This window comes from Amphiprion ocellaris, chromosome 16 (assembly GCF_022539595.1).
Source record: "Amphiprion ocellaris isolate individual 3 ecotype Okinawa chromosome 16, ASM2253959v1, whole genome shotgun sequence".
Lineage (NCBI taxonomy): Eukaryota > Metazoa > Chordata > Actinopteri > Pomacentridae > Amphiprion > Amphiprion ocellaris.
The window spans coordinates 28689135-28707437 of NC_072781.1; the positions used below are offsets into that span (position 1 = coordinate 28689135).

Consider the following 18303-nt stretch of genomic DNA (forward strand, 5'->3'; position numbering starts at 1 on the left):
CTTTGCTCCGGTTTCCTGAGAGTCTGTGTTGAAATGTTGTTTTTGTTTCTGCTTCCAGAGGACGTCGGACGGCAGCTCCTCTCCGGACTGCTCCAGGTGTCGTAGACCCTCACCTCCATGCTCTCCTTTCTCCTCCCCTCCCACCTCCAAGCTTCTTCGCTCTGCTTCCCCCCTCTCTCCTCTCTCCTCTACTCCCCCCTCTAGCTCTGCCCCCATGCTTTCCTCCCCTCCTTCCCCCTTCTTTTCCTCTTTCTCTTCCGTCTCCTCCCCCTCCTGGTCTTCTTTTTGTCCCATTCCTCCCCCCGTTTCTCCTCCTCTTCCCCCATTCTCTCCTATCTCCTCCCCCTCCTCCTCCCCCCCCAGCTCTTCTTTTTCTCCCCTCCCTCACTCCATCTCTTCTTTTTCTCCCTTCCCTCACTCCATCTCTCCTCCTCCTCCTCCTCCTCCCCCCGTCTCTCCTCCTCTTCCTCCTCTTCCTCCATTCTCTCCTATCTCCTTCCCCTCCTCCTCCCCCCCTCGCTCTTCTTTTTCTCCCCTCCCTCACTCCATCTCTCCTTTTTCTCCCCTCCCTCACTCCATCTCTCCTTTTTCTCCCCTTCCTCACTCCATCTCTCCTCCTCCTCCTGTCTGTCCTCCTCCTCCTCCCCCCGTCTCTCCTCCTCCTCCTCCCGTCTCTCCTCCTCCCGTCTGTCCTCCTCCTCCTCCCCCTGTCTCTCCTCCTCCCCCTCCTCCCCCCATCTCTCCTCCTCCTCCTCCCGTCTCTCCTCCTCCTCCTCCCCCTGTCTCTCCTCCTCCTCCTCCCCCTGTCTCTCTTCCTCCTCCTCCTCCTCCCGTCTCTCCTCCTCCTCCTCCCCCAGTCTCTCCTCCTCCTCCTCCCCCAGTCTCTCCTCCTCCTCCTCCCCCTGTCTCTCCTCCTCCTCCTCCCCCTGTCTCTCCTCCTCCTCCTCCTCCTCCCGTCTCTCCTCCTCCTCCTCCCGTCTCTCCTCCTCCTCCCGTCTGTCCTCCTCCTCCTCCCCCCGTCTCTCCTCCTCCTCCTCCCCCTGTCTCTCCTCCTCCTCCTCCCCCTGTCTCTCTTCCTCCTCCTCCTCCTCCCGTCTCTCCTCCTCCTCCTCCCCCTGTCTCTCCTCCTCCTCCTCCTCCTCCCGTCTCTCCTCCTCCTCCTCCCCCTGTCTCTCCTCCTCCCCCTGTCTCTCTTCCTCCTCCTCCTCCTCCCGTCTCTCCTCCTCCTCCTCCCCCAGTCTCTCCTCCTCCTCCTCCCCCTGTCTCTCCTCCTCCTCCTCCTCCTCCCATCTCTCCTCCTCCTCCTCCTCCCATCTCTCCTCCTCTTCCCCCCCTCTTCCCCCCATCTCTCCTCCTCCTCCGCCTCCTGTCTCTCCTCCTCCTCCCCCTCCTCCCCCCATCTCTCCTCCTCCTCCTCCTCCTCCTCCCGTCTCTCCTCCTCCTCCTTCTCCTCCCATCTCTCCTCCTCCTCCTCCTCCGCCTCCTGTCTCTCCTCCTCCTCCTCCTCCCATCTCTCCTCCTCCTCCCCCCCGTCTCTGCTCCTCCTCCTCCTCCTCCTCCTCCTCCCATCTCTCCTCCTCCTCCTCCTCCTCCTCCTCCCATCTCTCCTCCGCTTCCCCCCCCCCTCCTCCCCCCATCTCTCTTCCTCCTCCTCCTCCCATCTCTCCTCCTCCTCCTTCTCCTCCTCCTCCCATCTCTCCTCCTCCCCCTCCTCCTCCTGTCTCTCCTCGCTCCTCCCCCTCCTCCTTCCCCTCTTGCTCTTTTTCTCCCATTCCTCCCTTACGCTTCCGTCCCTCCTCCTCCTCCCGCTCTCCTTTCTCTTCCATTCGTCGCTCACTCTTCCCTCGCTCCCCCCACTCCTCCTCCCCCTCTCGCTCTTCTTTTTCTCCCATCCCTCCCTCACTCTTCACTCCCTCCTCCCCCTCTCGCTCTTCTTTTTCTCCCATCCCTCCCTCACTCTTCACTCCCTCCTCCCCCTCCTCCCCCTCTCGCTCTTCTTTTTCTCCCATCCCTCCCTCACGCTTCACTCCCTCCCCCTCCTCCTCCCCCTCTCGCTGTTCTTTTTCTCCCATCCCTCCCTCACGCTTCCCTCCCTCCTCCCCCTCCTCCCCCTCTCGCTCTTCTTTTTCTCCCATCTCTCCCTCACGCTTCACTCCCTCCCCCTCCTCCTCCCCCTCTCGCTCTTCTTTTTCTCCCATCCGTCCCTCACTCTTCACTCCCTCCTCCTCCCCCTCTCGCTGTTCTTTTTCTCCCATTCCTCCGCCTCTCTCTCCTAACTCCTCCTCCTCCTGATCCTCTCACTCTTCTTTTTCTCCCCTCCCTCCACCCCTCTCTCCTATCTCCTCCCCCTCCTCCTCTCCTCCTTGTTCTCCTCCCCCGGGGCCTCCTCCAGCACCACTGACCGGGTGCTGGAGGAGGCCCCGGGGGAGGAGAACAAGGAGGAGAGGAGGAGACAGCAGAGAGGGGGCGGGGATAGGAGAGTTTGTTCTCATCCACTGAAATCCCGTAACTCCATCGTCTGGTCAGTGGCTCCATCATTCCATCTCTCCTCCCCCTCTGCCACTGACTGGACACTGGAGTTGCAGGATTTCAGTGGATGAGAACAAACTCTCCCATCTCCTCCCCCTCCTCCTGATCCTCTCACTCTTCTTTTTCTCCCCTCCCTCACTCCATCTCTCCTCCTCCTGTCTCTCCTCCCCCTCCCTCCACCCCTCTCTCCTATCCCCCCTCGCTCTTCTTTCTCTCCCATTCCTCCGCCTCTCTCTCCTATCTCCTCCTCTCCTCCTCATTGTTCTCCTCCCCCAGAGCCTCCTCCAGCGCCCAGTCAGTGGGGCTGGAGGAGGCTCTGGGGGAGGAGAACAATGAGGAGAGGAACAGATAACAGAGAGAGGTGGAGGGAGGGGGAGGAGATGGGAGAGTTTGTTCTCATCCACTGAAATCCCGTAACTCCATCGTCTGGTCAGTGGCTCCATCATTCCATCTCTCCTCCTCCTCTGCCACTGACCAGACACTGGAGTTGCATTATTTCAGTGGATGAGAACAAACTCTCCCATCTCCTCCCCCTCTCACTCTTCTTTTCCTCCCCTCCCTCCCCTCCTCTCTCCTCCCCCTCTAACTCTTCTTTTCCTCCCCTCCCTCCCCTCCTCTCTCCTCTCTCCTCCCCCTCTCACTCTTCTTTTTCTCCCCTCCCTCCCCCCTCTCTCCTATCTCCTCCTTGTTCTCCTCCCCCGGATCCTCCTCCAGTGCCACTGACCAAGCGCTGGAGTTGCAGGATTCGGAGGATGAGAACAAACTCTTCCTTCGGAGGCTGCCTCCACTCTTCTTTTCCTCCAACTTTTTCTGGTCAGCGACCTCCTGACAAACATGCAGGAGGATCCCTCTCATCATCTTTTACTAACCAGTGTGTGAGTTTCTCTCCCCAGAAGCCTCCTGCGCTACCTAAGAGGGCTGCTGGACCTCCTGCCGGCCAACCTCCAGGTAAGAAGGTTTGCAAACCTTCTATTACATTAAATCTACCCAGTTTTGTTTGAAACATTTTAGCTACGTGTGATTTTCTGGATGTGATCTGATCAGATTTTATTTGAATGAATCTCTTGTGATTATGTCTGATCAGATCAATTCCAACTTTATTTGAATGAATTTTCTTAGATTGTATTTTGTGTGATTCTGTCTGAGCTCGGTTCTTGTCGGTGGGACTGTGGTCAGGGTTCCTGTCAGAGGTGTGGTGGATCTGGGGGGGATTGTGGGAAACCTGCTGTGGTTCCCCCCTTACAGTGAAGCTCCGCTCTGTCAGAAGGTGAACAGGATGCAGAGTAACATGTGTCTGTATCCCACCCTGGACCCACAGTGGAGTCCACAGTGACAAGATCACAGCTCAGGAGAATCACACTGGGATTTAAAAGGGGGGTTAAATGTGTTATTTAAGATAGCAAATGTAGTCTGAGGGTGAAGGTCTCGCTGCCAGAGGGAAGTTTCCAGAAAAACAGGTACGTGAGGATCCCTGTGAATGCTGCTGCATGAAAAGGTGAGTTTGGGATTTTGATTTTGCATTCATATATCTAATATTTTGAAATCTCAACAATAACACACCTCGACAAGATCCTGCCGCGTTTTTCTTTTTGATTTCTTCCAGACTGATGATCCCAGGACCCAAGACCAAGACGGGGATGAGCCCAAAAGACCACTTGAAGACGAGTGACGGAGCCCCAACAGAGATGAAGCCAGAGATGACGACCAGCCTGTGAGAAGAAAGAACAACTTTACTGAGACTTTACCGGATGCACTGGTAATTTAAATGTCCTTGACAAAGAACGACCCAACAGACACTGCATGGTTACACTGGGATTTAGTATGTAGCACATCACAGTCTGAGAAATTGTAGTTATGTCAGAATCAATTGAAAAATGCATTTGTATCTCTGTTTTCTTTTTTGTTTGTTTGTTTTTTTTTTAAATTGGTGCTTCCACAACATCAGGCAGATTCAGACAGGATGGAACAGAGATGACGGGAGGCAGATCCAGGACCAGTGCATGACTCCTGAGACCATTCAATTAGCACAAGGTAAGTTTATGAAATAAACCGGCTAATTAGAAACTTAATGTTAATATGAGCACATGCAGTAATTTAGCTCAAATGTAATTATTTATCTCTGAGTCAATAAAAGTTTTGTCTCTTTTTGCTGTCTTTAGAGCCATCTCTCCAAGACCCCCGATCTCATGAAAGATCAGATCAAGAAACCAGACAAGGAACAGCCCATGATGTCAGTCCAGATTATGGAAGAGGGGATGATTATTATAGTGACACAAAAGGTGATACAAAGACTAAATCTAATACTATTGTGTTTGTATTATGTGTGTGTTGTGCCCTTTAACCAAGGGCATCGTCCACGGTCAGTTTGGAATCACTGCTTAACCTTCCATGTGTTTGGATTGTAGGAGGAAGTGGGAGCATCCAGAGGAAACCCACACAGTCGCAGAGAGAACATGAACAGAAGGAACCAGCTGAGCAGCAGGTTGGTACCAATGTAAATGCAATGTGCCGTGTGATAGCGAATTGTTCCAGACTGCTACTGAATCTGAATCTCACACACACATCTGTGATTTGTTTCTTCCATCGCTGTGACTTCAAAACCAAAGAAGATAAAGAGACGGTTGGAGGAGCCCCAAGACAGAAGAAACAGGCCAGGAAGACAAAGAAGAAGAAGAAGAAGAGGAGGATCAGCTCCAGATATCCCCAATGGTAACCTCCCTAAGCTCATTGCTTATACAGATAAAGTCATTGAGAAGACACTGTGTCATGTTGCAGTGAGAGCTCCAGATGATGATCACAGCACAGGTTTAATTTCAGTCCAACTCTACGATATCCTGATATTTTTGTTATTACACCAAATGAAAAGGACACTTTGAACACTAAAATGCACCATCACTGAGTCCGTTGGTGCAGTTAACCTTTGTAATGTCTGTAAGTTCTGCTAGTTGTTCATCTCCCACCTGCCTCTCCCTCAGAGTTTCTATCTGAATTTTCAAAGTTCTTCACTGATTTAGTCTCAGCACAGACAGAGTCATTATAACAGGTGACCTAAATATCGGTTTTTCTCAAAATGTTAATATTCCAACCCAGGCTGCTGGAGGATTTCCCATGATGCATCTCTCCTTGTCACTGACTTTGTGTTTTGTCCTCTGCAGGTTTCTCTGGATCTGGAGCTGCATGTTTCTGATCTGCTCTTATCGGCCTCAGCGACCTCCAAAGTCTTCATGTTCTCTTCCTCCTCTCTACCCTCAACCCAACCAGAGTTTTTTTTTTTTAACTTCCCAGATGGAAGTTTTTTTTTCTCACCCCAACTGGAGTTGTGTTTTTTTTTACTTCCCAACAACAGGAAGTTTTTTTTCCCTCCACACTGGTACCACATACTTGATCTGATCATACTGCAAAAAGAGAGATCCTCAAATAAAACACAAAACAACACAATAGAACTGTATGTGTTTGTTTAAAAGTGTAACATAATGAACCCTTCCTTTTATGCTTGTTTTTGGAGAGCATGTTTTATGGTTAGCAAACTATATTAGTTTAAAAAACATGGTTTCAAACCAGTGGTTTCTCAAAAACACCTGGACTCCATCTTCAAACTGCACAGCATTTGAACATACTGCTGGTTGTGTGATTACTTGGAGTAAATACACGAGATCGTCAATTTGCTAAATATACAAATGCTGCACACAATAATATTAACAGATTGTACTAATTTGCAGTGCCAGAAAAAAACAAAAAACTATACTACAAATTCTGCAGGGTTTCTATTACAGTATTTTGTATATTTCTCACAATGTGTTTCACAACTAAAAAAAACAAGTCTGAGGGATATTTCCTCCACTCATTTTTTGTCTGAAAAACTAATTAAATAACTGTTTATGTTGCTAAGCATGTTGATATTTTAATAGGCTGGATTGACAGAATTATTTTTGGTCAATCCACCAATTTGATGTTGTGTCTAATTTAAACTCAGATTCATGCTTTAATTGATTTCAAACAAAATTTAAATTGAGGCAACTTCATGAAATTAGAATAATAATTACAGGACAAGAATAAGTGCATCACCTTTACACAACGCCCACCTTGTTCATAAGCAAATATGTATTTACAGACATTTAAAATGGAGTTTGCACCAGAAGAACAACTTCTGTTTTAAATTGATGCAGTATTTTTTTTAAATTTTGTGACTACATTAACTGAAAAATGTCACTGATGAACAAATCTGATATTAAAGTGAATTATTTTAAAGGTGATGCAGAAACACTGGCAGCTGTGAAGATTTTCGAATTTTATTGATAATCATTTTTAATGTTCAGTGTTCTATACACCAGAATGAATATCCCAAAAATAGGGTGCAATGACTTAAACATTAATCTGCTGTGACAGGTAGCTGATAGTACACGGACATGATAGTACCAGATAGTACAAATACTAAATACTGGCAGAGGGAGAAGCTGTTTCTTGCAGGCGTTGCATGTCCTACTGATGCACAGGAACACTGATTATAGTCAATGACCACATTTAACACTATATACACATACGGGATACAGAATGTGTCACTGGAGCTCCATTGAGGTTTATCAGTAGTCATTATGCATATTTTAAAGGAGTACTAAAGTTATTGTAGAGCCACATTTACACAGTGCACTGAGGTAGCATGCAGGGAATAAACACCTGCAGCATCACATGTAGCAGCAAAAACCAGCAGTTCTCTATGTGCATCTATACACGTGTCCAGACAGTGGCGACTTCAGTAGTGATGGTGAAATTAAAGCTTCATCAAGCAGTGAACCACTTTGACACAACTGCTTCAAGAATGACACACTGCTTCCAAGCGTTTGACACAACCAGAAGAGCGACATCTGCTGGTTCTGTGTCAGAACTGCATCTAAGTGGAAAAAAGTGAAAAAAGTGCACTCTCACAACACACTCTTTCAACCACTCAAACTACTCTCTCTATGTACCTATCTATAACCTATTCTACTATATGTCTAGTGTGTTTCTATGAATGAATGTGTTGTGTATGTGTGAATCTATGTATGTGTCTATGAGTGGCATTTAATGTATGAAATGTAACTAAATCTATCTCAACTTAATTCTACCTAAATGCTCTCTCTCTGACTTCTTTCCAAATGGTAAATGTACTAGTGCAATCTCCTCCTCTCAAAAACCCACAGTTTGAGGAGTAAATCAGACCCCTTTTAAGACCTGGACATATTGAAATGTCCAACCTCTTCATAATTCCCGCAAAGCGCTGCGACATGAGATGTGACACAACGAGGCCTCGCTCTCGGTAGTCACATGATCGTTGGGCGTTCCAAAGCAGGGAACTGTTTCTAACACTTTGGCTTCAAAAGTTCGGCACTGTGTCCAGCAAACTGGCTCAAGCCTGACATCACTATTTAAAAGTAATCCTAAAATAAGAAACGACACGATGGACATAATCCAACTGTAGCTCCTCCAGTGCAGGAATTCACTGATTTCAATGTTAATTCTCTTCAGTGCATTTTGAATTATTTTATGTTTTGGACGAGACAAACAAGACAAACGTTTGATCAAAAAGCACCAAAATAACTCCTTAAAAACACCCATGACCTTTAAATCCAACATCTGCTGTCAGTTTTTGTTATTTTTTGAGATTTTTAACTTCCTGCTGCAGATTTCAACTGCATGGAATCAGTTTCACTAAACTAGGAAAAGTTTGGTGCCACGAAACATTTTAAAAAATCTCATTATTTTTGTGTTTTTCTAACTTCCTCATAACTCTGCCTCTCAAAGTAAAATCCTGTTTTAATTAAGAGTTTCTTTTTTTTCAAATTTCTTAAAAATAATTTTAAGTTTTTTAAAGACAAGGTGTCACTTTAAGCTCATATTTCTTACATTTGTTGGAGATTTCCCGAATTAATCAATCAAGAAATGAATCAAAATCAGTCTCCATGATAACCTTATCAATAGTTACAGCCCTAAATAAGAAAACACAAACTTTACATTGAAATTCCTGATTAGAATTACATAATTTTACTACAGTGCATCATAAATAAACAGATTCTGCTGGTAATTAGGTATATTTAACAGTATAAATGAGTGTGGAAGATAATTTCTCTCAGCATAGGATGGAGGAACAGGTGTTAAACTGCCGAGGTTAATGAGATCAGTGGCTGAGATGCACATCGAGCTCATTATGTTTAATTACCTTTCCCTCGTCACCAGCTCTGCTCTGATAAACTGGAGCTTTTCTCTAGTCTGCAGCTTGTCCTCCATCTCTGAGCCAGAGGCCAACGACGTGCTGACAGCTGGGACTCTGACGTGAAGCCAAGTCGATCGCTGCTGTAGAAATATTTACTGTACATCAACAGAGCAGACACACAGCAACACATAAAACAGATGCAGAGATGTTGTTGTGCTTTGATTCAGTTACACATAATCTGGTAGAATTTATAGAAAAAGGTTCAGTTCAAACTATATGTGCACAAAACACTGCAGGGCTCCAACATTCACTGATTTAATGCACCACAAATCAGACGAACCGGATGTTACAAGCCACATGAAAGACTCAAGAAAGTCTCCTCTGTATCTGTACTCAAATAAAACATGTATGCATAAAAATAATCCTACATATGTACACCGACCAGGCAGAACATTATGACCACTGACAGGTGAAGCGAATAACAGTGATTATCTCTTCATCATGGCACCTGTTAGTGGGTTGGACATATTAGGCAGCAGGGGAACATTTTATCCTCAAAGTTGATGGTGATGTTTGCAATATTTATGTGTAGGTGCAATTCATATCATGTGCAATAATCGTGTAGAGCAGGTCTCTAACCACAAACCATTTCCACACTGTACATTTTGCTCTTATATTTCGGTTGTATATATTTTTTAGTGTCTGTTAATATTGCCTTATATAGTTTATTTTTAATGCTGCTATACGGAGAGCTAAACTGATTTTCTGTAACAGTGACAATAAAGACCTATTCCATTCTATTCTATTCTATTCTATAAGCAGGAAAATTAGGCAGGTGTAAGGATTTGATTTGAGCAAGTTTGACAAGACGACAGGGTCAGAGCATCTCCAGAACTGCAGCTCTTGTGGGGTTTTCCTGGTCTGCAGTGGTCAGGATCTACCAAAAGTGGTCCAAGGAAGGAACAGTAGTGAACCAGACAGGGTCATTGATGCACGTGGGCAGGAAGGCTGGTCCGTGTGGTCTGATCCAACAGATGAGCTACTGTTGCTCAAATTGCAGAAGAAGTTAATGCTAATTCTGATAGAAAGGTGTCAGAATACACAGAGCATCAGTTTGTTGCATATGGAGCTGCATAGCTGCAGGGTGTCCATGCTGACCCCTGTGCTCCACAGAAAGACCAATGATGGGCATCAGAACTGGTCCACAGAGCAATAGAAGAAGGTGGCCTAGTCTGATGAATCACGTTTTCTTTTACAAAAAACAAAAACGTGCAAATCGTGCTGGTATTCCTCCTTGCTTACATGGTTCTTCTCCCAGCTGTGTGCATTGTCGCAAGTAAGCAAAACTACTAAAAAAAAAAAAAAAAAAGGCCAAAATGCTCCAAATCTCATCAGAAAATAACCAAAACTAGACCAAAATGACTAAAACTTATTTAAAATTCCTAAAATTTGTCCAGAATGTGTCCCAAACTAGGTGAAATCTGTCCCAAATGACAAAAACGTGTCCAAAATGCATAAAAAACAGTCCAGAATGACACAAAATTAGTCCAAAACATGCAAATAGAAGAAAGAAGGTTAAAAAATAACATGTACTTGTGTGCACTGTTCTGCTTCTAGCTGCAAACAACATTGCAAATACAATGTGTCCACAATGAAAATGTGTCCACAATGACACAAATCTTGTCAACAATTACCTAAAAATAGTCCAAAATGACTTAAACTTTTCTGAAATTCCTCAAATTTGTCTAAATTGTGTCCAAAATTAGATGAAATCTGTGCAGAATGACTCATGTTTATCCAAAATTGATCGAAATGTCTAAAAATGACTAAAATGTTTCCAAACGAAAGTCAAACTGTGTCCTTAATGATTACAACATTCTCAAAATGAGTAACATAAATCTTGCCAAAATAGTTTTCTAAATGTCCCAAATGACTAAAACTTGCCCAAAAATGTGTCAAAACTAGGTGAAATCCATCCAAAATTACCCGTTTACCCAAAAGTCCTAATATATGTAAGAAAAAAAAAGCATAAACAACTGTCAAAAATGACTCAAACTTCACATAGATGGTGCAGGTACGTTGCTTACCTGGAGAACACATGGCACCAGGATGCACTATGGGAAGAAGACAAGCTGGCAGAGGCAGTGTGATGCTTTGGACAATGTTCTGCTGGGAAACCTTGAGTCCTGCCATCCATGTAGATGTTACTTTGACACGTACCACCTACCAAAGTATTGCTGCAGACCATGTACACCCTTCCATGGAAACAGTGCCCCCTGATGGCTGTAGCCTCTTTCAGCAGGATAATGCACCGTGCCACAAAGCAAAAATGGTTCAGGAATGTTTTGAGGAGCACAACAACCAGTTCGAGGTGTTGATTTGGCCTCCAAATTCCCCGGATCTCAATCCAATGCAGCATCTGTGGGATGTGCTGGACAAACAAGTCCGATCCATGGACTCAGTGTTAGGCAGGTGGTCAAAATGTTATGCTGATAGGTGTATGAAGGAAGCATGATTGGAGATGCAAAGTCATGTTTTCTGCGTGTGATGTCAGTTTCGTCATTCACTCGTCTGCATGCAGCCCAGAATCTGTGACCAACTGAACTGAAACAAACACTTGTTTAGAGGAGAGACTGTATGAGGAAGTTCTAGATCATCACGTCCATCGTTCATCATTAACAGAGTTGGAATTTCTCTGCATTAATGAAGTACAAAGTTGAGGACTGCATCAGGATTAGGATCAGTGAGACCAAATCTCATGTGAGCAGGTGGTTTGAACTTTGCTGTCCAAAAAAAAAAAAAAAAAGCACTAAAACACCTTCAACAATAAAGGATAAAGTGACATTTTTATGGATTGGGGACATTTATTTAAAGGCAGCAATGTCTGACAAACTGCAGTTTAATAAAAATGTTTTAGAAAGCAAAATAAATACATAAATAAATAAATTCACCTTAATGGCCTCTCATGGCATTAGTTATCAATGATATTCTTAGCTGCCTGAATTTATTTGATAGTCCTAAACAGTGTTTTGTGAGAAATGTTTTGTTTAGTTCACATCATCAGTTTCTGCAGCAGCTTGTATTCTTGTTTGTGACTCCAAAAAGTGCCCCATTTTACACTTTTTAACAATATTTTTGTCATTTATCATAATTTATGACAGTCTGCGCATCAATTAAAAACCCATCTGTGTTCACATGCTCTTGTAAAACACAAGATGTCAGCAAAACTACTGCAAATGGCTCAATTTAGGGAGGAAAAAGAAAACAAAAAATGCAGATGGAGTGTGGAGCTCGGTTGTCATGGAGACGGTTCAGCTGTCATCACATGATGCGACTTTTCCAAAAAATGTAAGGAAAGAAAAGAATTTGCAAAGGAGAGAGAGGACGTCTCTCTCTCTCTCTCACACACACACACACACACACACACACACACACACACACACACACACACACACACACACACACACACACACACACACACACACACACACATCTGTAAAAACACTGTGTGAGGAGTGTGTGTGTGTGTTTCTGTTGTTCTGCTCAAATTGTGTGTTAATTTGTCTGCATCTGCTGCGTGTGTGTGTGTGACTTTGTGTATGTGTCCACGTGCCTTCTGTGTGTGTGTGTGTGTGTGTGTGTGTGTGTGTGTGTGTGTTTACACTTGGATGAGCCTTCTGTTCAGCGTGCAGTCGTTCTCAGTGAGCTGGGTTTTTAGGTCGCAGTGTTCTTTCTGCCACAGTCGTGCACACACACACACACACACACACACACACACACACACACACACACACACACACACACACACACACACACACACACACACACACACACACACACACACACACACACACACACACACACACACACAGCCACGTCAGGGGAAGATGTTGGGTGCTATTAGGCGCCGGGCTGCCGAGTTTGGCTGGGTGGGGGTGGTGGTGTGTATATGTGTGTGTTCAGGGGGTCCCAGAGGTCTTGTCATGCATCCTGGCACAGAACCAAACTGAGAGGCTGTGTGTGTGTGTGTGTGTGTGTGTGTGTGTGTGTGTCTGCGCATGTGTGTGTCATGCTTCAGGGTTTAAAGCCTCCACTGCTGTGTAACATGTCGACTCTTTTTAGTAATGTCATCCGGTACACAGACACACACACACACACACACACACGCGCAGTTAAAATGTTCTACGTTAGCATGACCCTCACGTACACACACACACGCACACACTCAGCTGCATGAGATAACAGACAGACACACACAACGATACAACAATAAGCTGAAGACTGACTGGATGCGAGGCGACAGCGGCAGTGTTGGGCCACATGCATTAACTGGACCTATATTAGATACATTACGGTCATGGGGTTCATGCTCCTCATGTACTTTAACCTATATCACATTCTGTTCAGGAACACGGCGCTTTGAGATAAAAAAAAAAGAAAAAGAAAGTGACGTAACTGGCTGCGTGGCGGCCATGTTGGAGTCTCTAACATGTTTCTATCCATGCGATGAGGAGCTGAGCTGCATGTGTTGATCCTGATCTGAATGTTTCACCGATTCTGCAGATTTATCGAGGCATGAAAACCTCCATGCCATGATGTTATCAATACTGCGGCTGATGTAGGAGAAAAATCTAAAATTAAAGTTGGTTTATTGGCTACAAATTTTTCCTTGATTAAAGTTATAATATTTAGATTTAGAGGTGTTGACTCAGCTTTGGAGAAGATAGTTTGTATGGGTGTGGTGTTTTGATGGACGCGGTTGGTCGATTTCCGCTCGTTAGACCAAATTCTCATTGGTCAGACAATCTCCAGAGTTACCTTCATCATTAAGAAAAGTGCAACATCAACAGCCTTCTAGGATTAATCCATTTTTTTTGGCAAAAGGAGGAACAAACTCCCCGTGAACAAAGTTGGCTCTAAACTAACTTACAGAATATCGAATAGAGATAAAACAAAAATAACAACCAAAAAGACACAAACCGAGAAAACAAGACACCGATGATGGCCAGAAAAAGATCAAAACTGGCTAAACGTTACTAAATTAATGCAAATGACTGCAAAGACTCACAACATTCTTCAAAACAAATACCAGGAGTCATGACGTGGCAAGAAAAAGACACAAACAACTACAAAGACAGACAAAATGACCAGAAACAATCAACCACAAGGAGACACAGCCAAATACAAACAGGTCCAAAATGACACAAACAGATGCTTCTGAAATGCAAAGAGAGATTAAAAGCACCACCTAAAAACACAAAACGACCACTAGATGGAAATTGGCTGCAAAGTGACACAAAACATCCACAAAGAAATGATCACAGAGATGTAAAATTCCCAAAAAGAGAGATGAAAAGAGACAAAAATTAATGCAAATTGAAGCAAAACAACTGCAAAGATGTTAAAAACGACCAGGAAGAGAAGCAAATCAACCACAGAGAGACAGAACCATTTGAATTCAAACTAAATGACACATCAAACAGAGATAAAACCACAGCAAAGAGACATAAAATTACTCAAAACAAATACCAAGAGCCATTAAATCTCAATGTAGAAAGATAAATAATTACAAAGACACACGAAATGACCAGAAAGGGAAACAACTCGAAAACCGAGACAGAACCAGTTGACTCCAATGTGCAGGTGTACTTACAACTTTAAAACCTGCGTTCAAGTCAATAACACACAAAGTATTCCTTTTAAATAATGTGGGAAAAGGAGTGGGAACAATTTAATTTTATGACGTTAAAGAATTGTGTTCATGCTACCAATCGAGAATTAATTAAAAGTACCTTTGATTAGAGGAAAAGCAAATTCCACTAACTCAAAATAGCTTGTTAATTGAACACAGTGCCATTAGAAGTTCTCTGGACTCAAAAAAATTGATTGATGTTGCCTAATTGTTTTGTTATTGAGCCCCAACTATTATTTTTTAGTGTGTGGTTTGGTGTAGCACATGCTATATTAATAAACTTAATTAAATTATCTTTGACTGAGCACTAAATGTTACAGGTCTGATTAATGAATGTCTGACACTGGCTTCATCTGGACATAAACGTGAAAGGAGACAGACCAGAACAAATGCAGAGATCCAAAATGACACAAAAAGTTGCTATTTAAATGCAAGCACAGATTAAAGTCAGCTTGTAAAAACACAATAGATGTAAACTAGGCAGTAAAATAACACAAAACATCCACAAAGAGACACAAACCAAGAAAAAATAAAATGCAACATGATCAGAGAGACGTAAAATTGCCAGAAAGAGATGAAGAGACAAAAATGAAAACAAATCGAAGCAAAACAACTGCAAAAGTAGAGCATGAACTGGTGTAAAACATGCTATGTCAATAAACTCTCTTTCATTTTCTTTTTAACTGAGCACCTGTAAATGTTACAGGTCTGACCACTGAATGTCTGACAGTGGCTTCATCTGGCCACAAAGTGGACACACCTGAAATGTCGCCTCTGTTCAGAAAATCTGCAATTTAATACAAACATTGGTTCAGGTTCATGTAGTTTACATTTGAACTTGCAGCCACATAAAGATGCAAGTGGAAAAAACAACCATTTTGAAAATAAGAATGAGAAATCTGCCTCGTTTTTCTGCCATTGTTCCTCTTGTCAAAGTGAAAATGTCGCACACTGATGATTACAGTAAATTCATGAGGTCGGATGAGTGATTCTGATTTGGCTCAGCTGATTTGTATGTATGTAATCGTGTGTGTGTGTGTGTGTGTGTGTGTGTGTGTGTGTGTGTGTGTGTTGGGTTGTGTTGCCAACCCTGGTAACCAAATTGACCTTAATCAAAGGACACAGGAGCAGTGGGCCGCTATAATACACACAAACCTGGAGGGCGAGAGGCAGCCGACGCACACAGTCAAAACACACAATCAGACGCACACACGTGTACACAAACACACACACACACACACACACACACATACAAAGCCCAGTGGTGGCCAGCGGCAGTGTTTGAGAGAAAAAGCAAAAGAACATTTGTCCGGTCAGTTGGTGTCTGATTCCTCCGAGTCCAAACAGGACGCAGGACGCCTGGTGTGTGTTTGTGTGGGTTTGTGTGTGTGGGTATTGCTTTATCCTTACAATACAAATATTATATTAGCATTTATTTTACAGGTTCTGTTTTTCTGACCTAATCTCATTAAAATGTTCCTCATAGTTCATTAATTAGCATTAATTAGTCGTATCTTCTGTCATCGTCTCTGTCTGCTCACCAGGACTTTGTTCACCGTGTTGGTTACTGAGGCAATTTGTTTTTCAGATTTTCTTCACAGACTCAGATGCGTTTTCTGTCTGGAGCTTGAGATTATCACATGCTTTTTACTTGAAAAAGTAGGGATGCCCCAGTCAAGTTTATTTTTCCCCAATCCGATCCAAGTCATTTAATATTTCATATCTGCCGACATCCAATAGTATTTTCCACATTAAAACACACCAAAAGTATTGTAGAATAGCTGTAGTACCTGGTTGTGCCACCAGGTGGCACAACCAGGTGGCACAACCAGGTACTCTTTTGTTAGTAAATTATTTTAGTGTCCCAAAGAGGTAGGTAGTTCTGTGTTGGCAAGCAGAGAGCATTGTGGGGTTTAGCTAGTAAAGGAGCACCATGACAAAGTCTGCTGTGACACTAAATGACGTCTTGCCAGGCCATATTTGTTAACTCAGTCCAGGACCAACTGGGATAGCATTAATATTTCACATCTGCCAACAGTCAATGCTATTTTCCCCACAAATACACATTAAAAGTATTGTTAATTAGCTGTAGTACCTGGTTACTTCTTACTGTTTTATTACTGCAGTGCCCTAAAGAGGTGGCTAGTTCTGTGCTGGCAAACAAAGAGCATTGTGGGAGTTTAACTAGTAAAGGGGCACCATGACCAAAGTCTGCTGTGATGCTGTGAGACCTCAAGCACTAAGAACAAGCTAGGATTGACTGGCACAGCATTCTTACATCCCAGCGGCATATGTACATTGTGGGTGTTTTTAGCTGGTAAAGGGGCACCATGACAAAATCTACTGTGATGCTTAATGATGTCAGGCCAGGGCTCAGCTACTCACTCGAGCCGGGATCAACTAAGTTAGCATTTTTGAATTCCAGGGGTGTACGTAAAAGCTGACTTTATGGCCAATATCATCCGTCTATGGCTCAAAACAGCAAATATATGATTAATGATGCTGCATATATTAAGAAAAATATTCAAATTTCCAACATTGGTGAAGCAGTAGATGTAGAAGGATTGTTCTTAGGATTGAGCTAATATGATTAAATATGATTAGTTAAAAACTACTTTCATCAGCCTCGATTCAAATGTTAAGATGCCTGCAGTTAAACCTGAAAACTATGCATTTTGGTCACATCATGAGTTAGTTATGGCCTCTCAGTTGTACTGAGGAGTGTTGAATTTTAGTTTTTCAAAGTGTTTAGTTTTTCAAAGTGTTTAGTGCAAATATTTTATTTTTGGCAGTTTTTTCAAAAATGAGAACTACAGAATATAGTGATTTTGTTGACATATTGCAAATTTTGAACTGATATTTGTTTAATTGTCACAGGTCTTCATGATTTTACAGTTTCTGGCTCTGATAAATGGTGAAATTAGTTTGTCTACTCATGTAAGATATGATGGTCTTTTCCATCATCGTCCAGGTGAAGTGCTCATTATCTGGCATGTTTTCACGACTGTTTTGGCAATCATTTTGACTGAGTGAGAACAAATGACCTGAACTGTGGTACAACAGTATGTGAATGCTCCAATGCGCTGTGTGTCCAGTCACAGCACAGCAACTTCACACTGGTTATTGGCCACAACAACACAATTATTTGTGCTATTTGCTAAACTTGGCTGGCCACTGTTTTGGCACAGATTCAGCTCACCGCAGATGGTGCTCATGTTTACATAAGAGGCCTTTAAAGGGAGCGTTGTGAGTGTTGCAGGAGCACTGGGAGCAGAGCATCACTGCACAAAGAGAACACTTCGACTAGGATTGTGCCCAAAACTAAATCAGATACAGCTTGTCTGGGTAACCCCTAACTTTTTTACAGTAGTGTATATTTCTTAGTCCCAGCAAAAAAAACCTACATACAGACTTCAGTTGCACAAGTCACCTGCACATACACAAACATACACATGCACACTATAAAGTCCCAGTCGAGGACCTTGGGATAAAAAGTTTGTACATTATGCAACAGTACATTACACATTATTCTTATTATATCTGTCAACCACACACACATACAGAAACCTTTTTTCCAAGTGCATCCAGTATGCATGGCGTGGGCGCACTGGACATACTGCACACAGGCCTGTATGTTATTTCAAGTCATCAGCTCACATATACATACACCTTTAGACCCCGACAGGCCAACCTAACGAACCGAGAACAGGAGAAGACGTGAGTAAAGCAGCCTAATTAACGGAGGGATGAACAAACTGCGTCTTCGTACGTCACCATCTCCCGGTGTAACCTCTCCCTGACCCAGACCTCACCACTGCCGCTAAACCCTGCAGCTAAATCCTGAGCTAAGAGGTCATGGAGCTAACGCAGCGCTGAGTCGCAGCGTTGCCGTCCC

The 18303-nt window shown here is 43.6% G+C and overlaps 1 pseudogene; it reads left to right on the forward strand.

The window, feature by feature from the left end:
- Positions 1–433: 433 nt before the first annotated feature.
- On the forward strand, positions 434–2865 carry LOC129350846 (basic proline-rich protein-like; annotated as a pseudogene).
- Positions 2866–18303: the final 15438 nt, after the last annotated feature.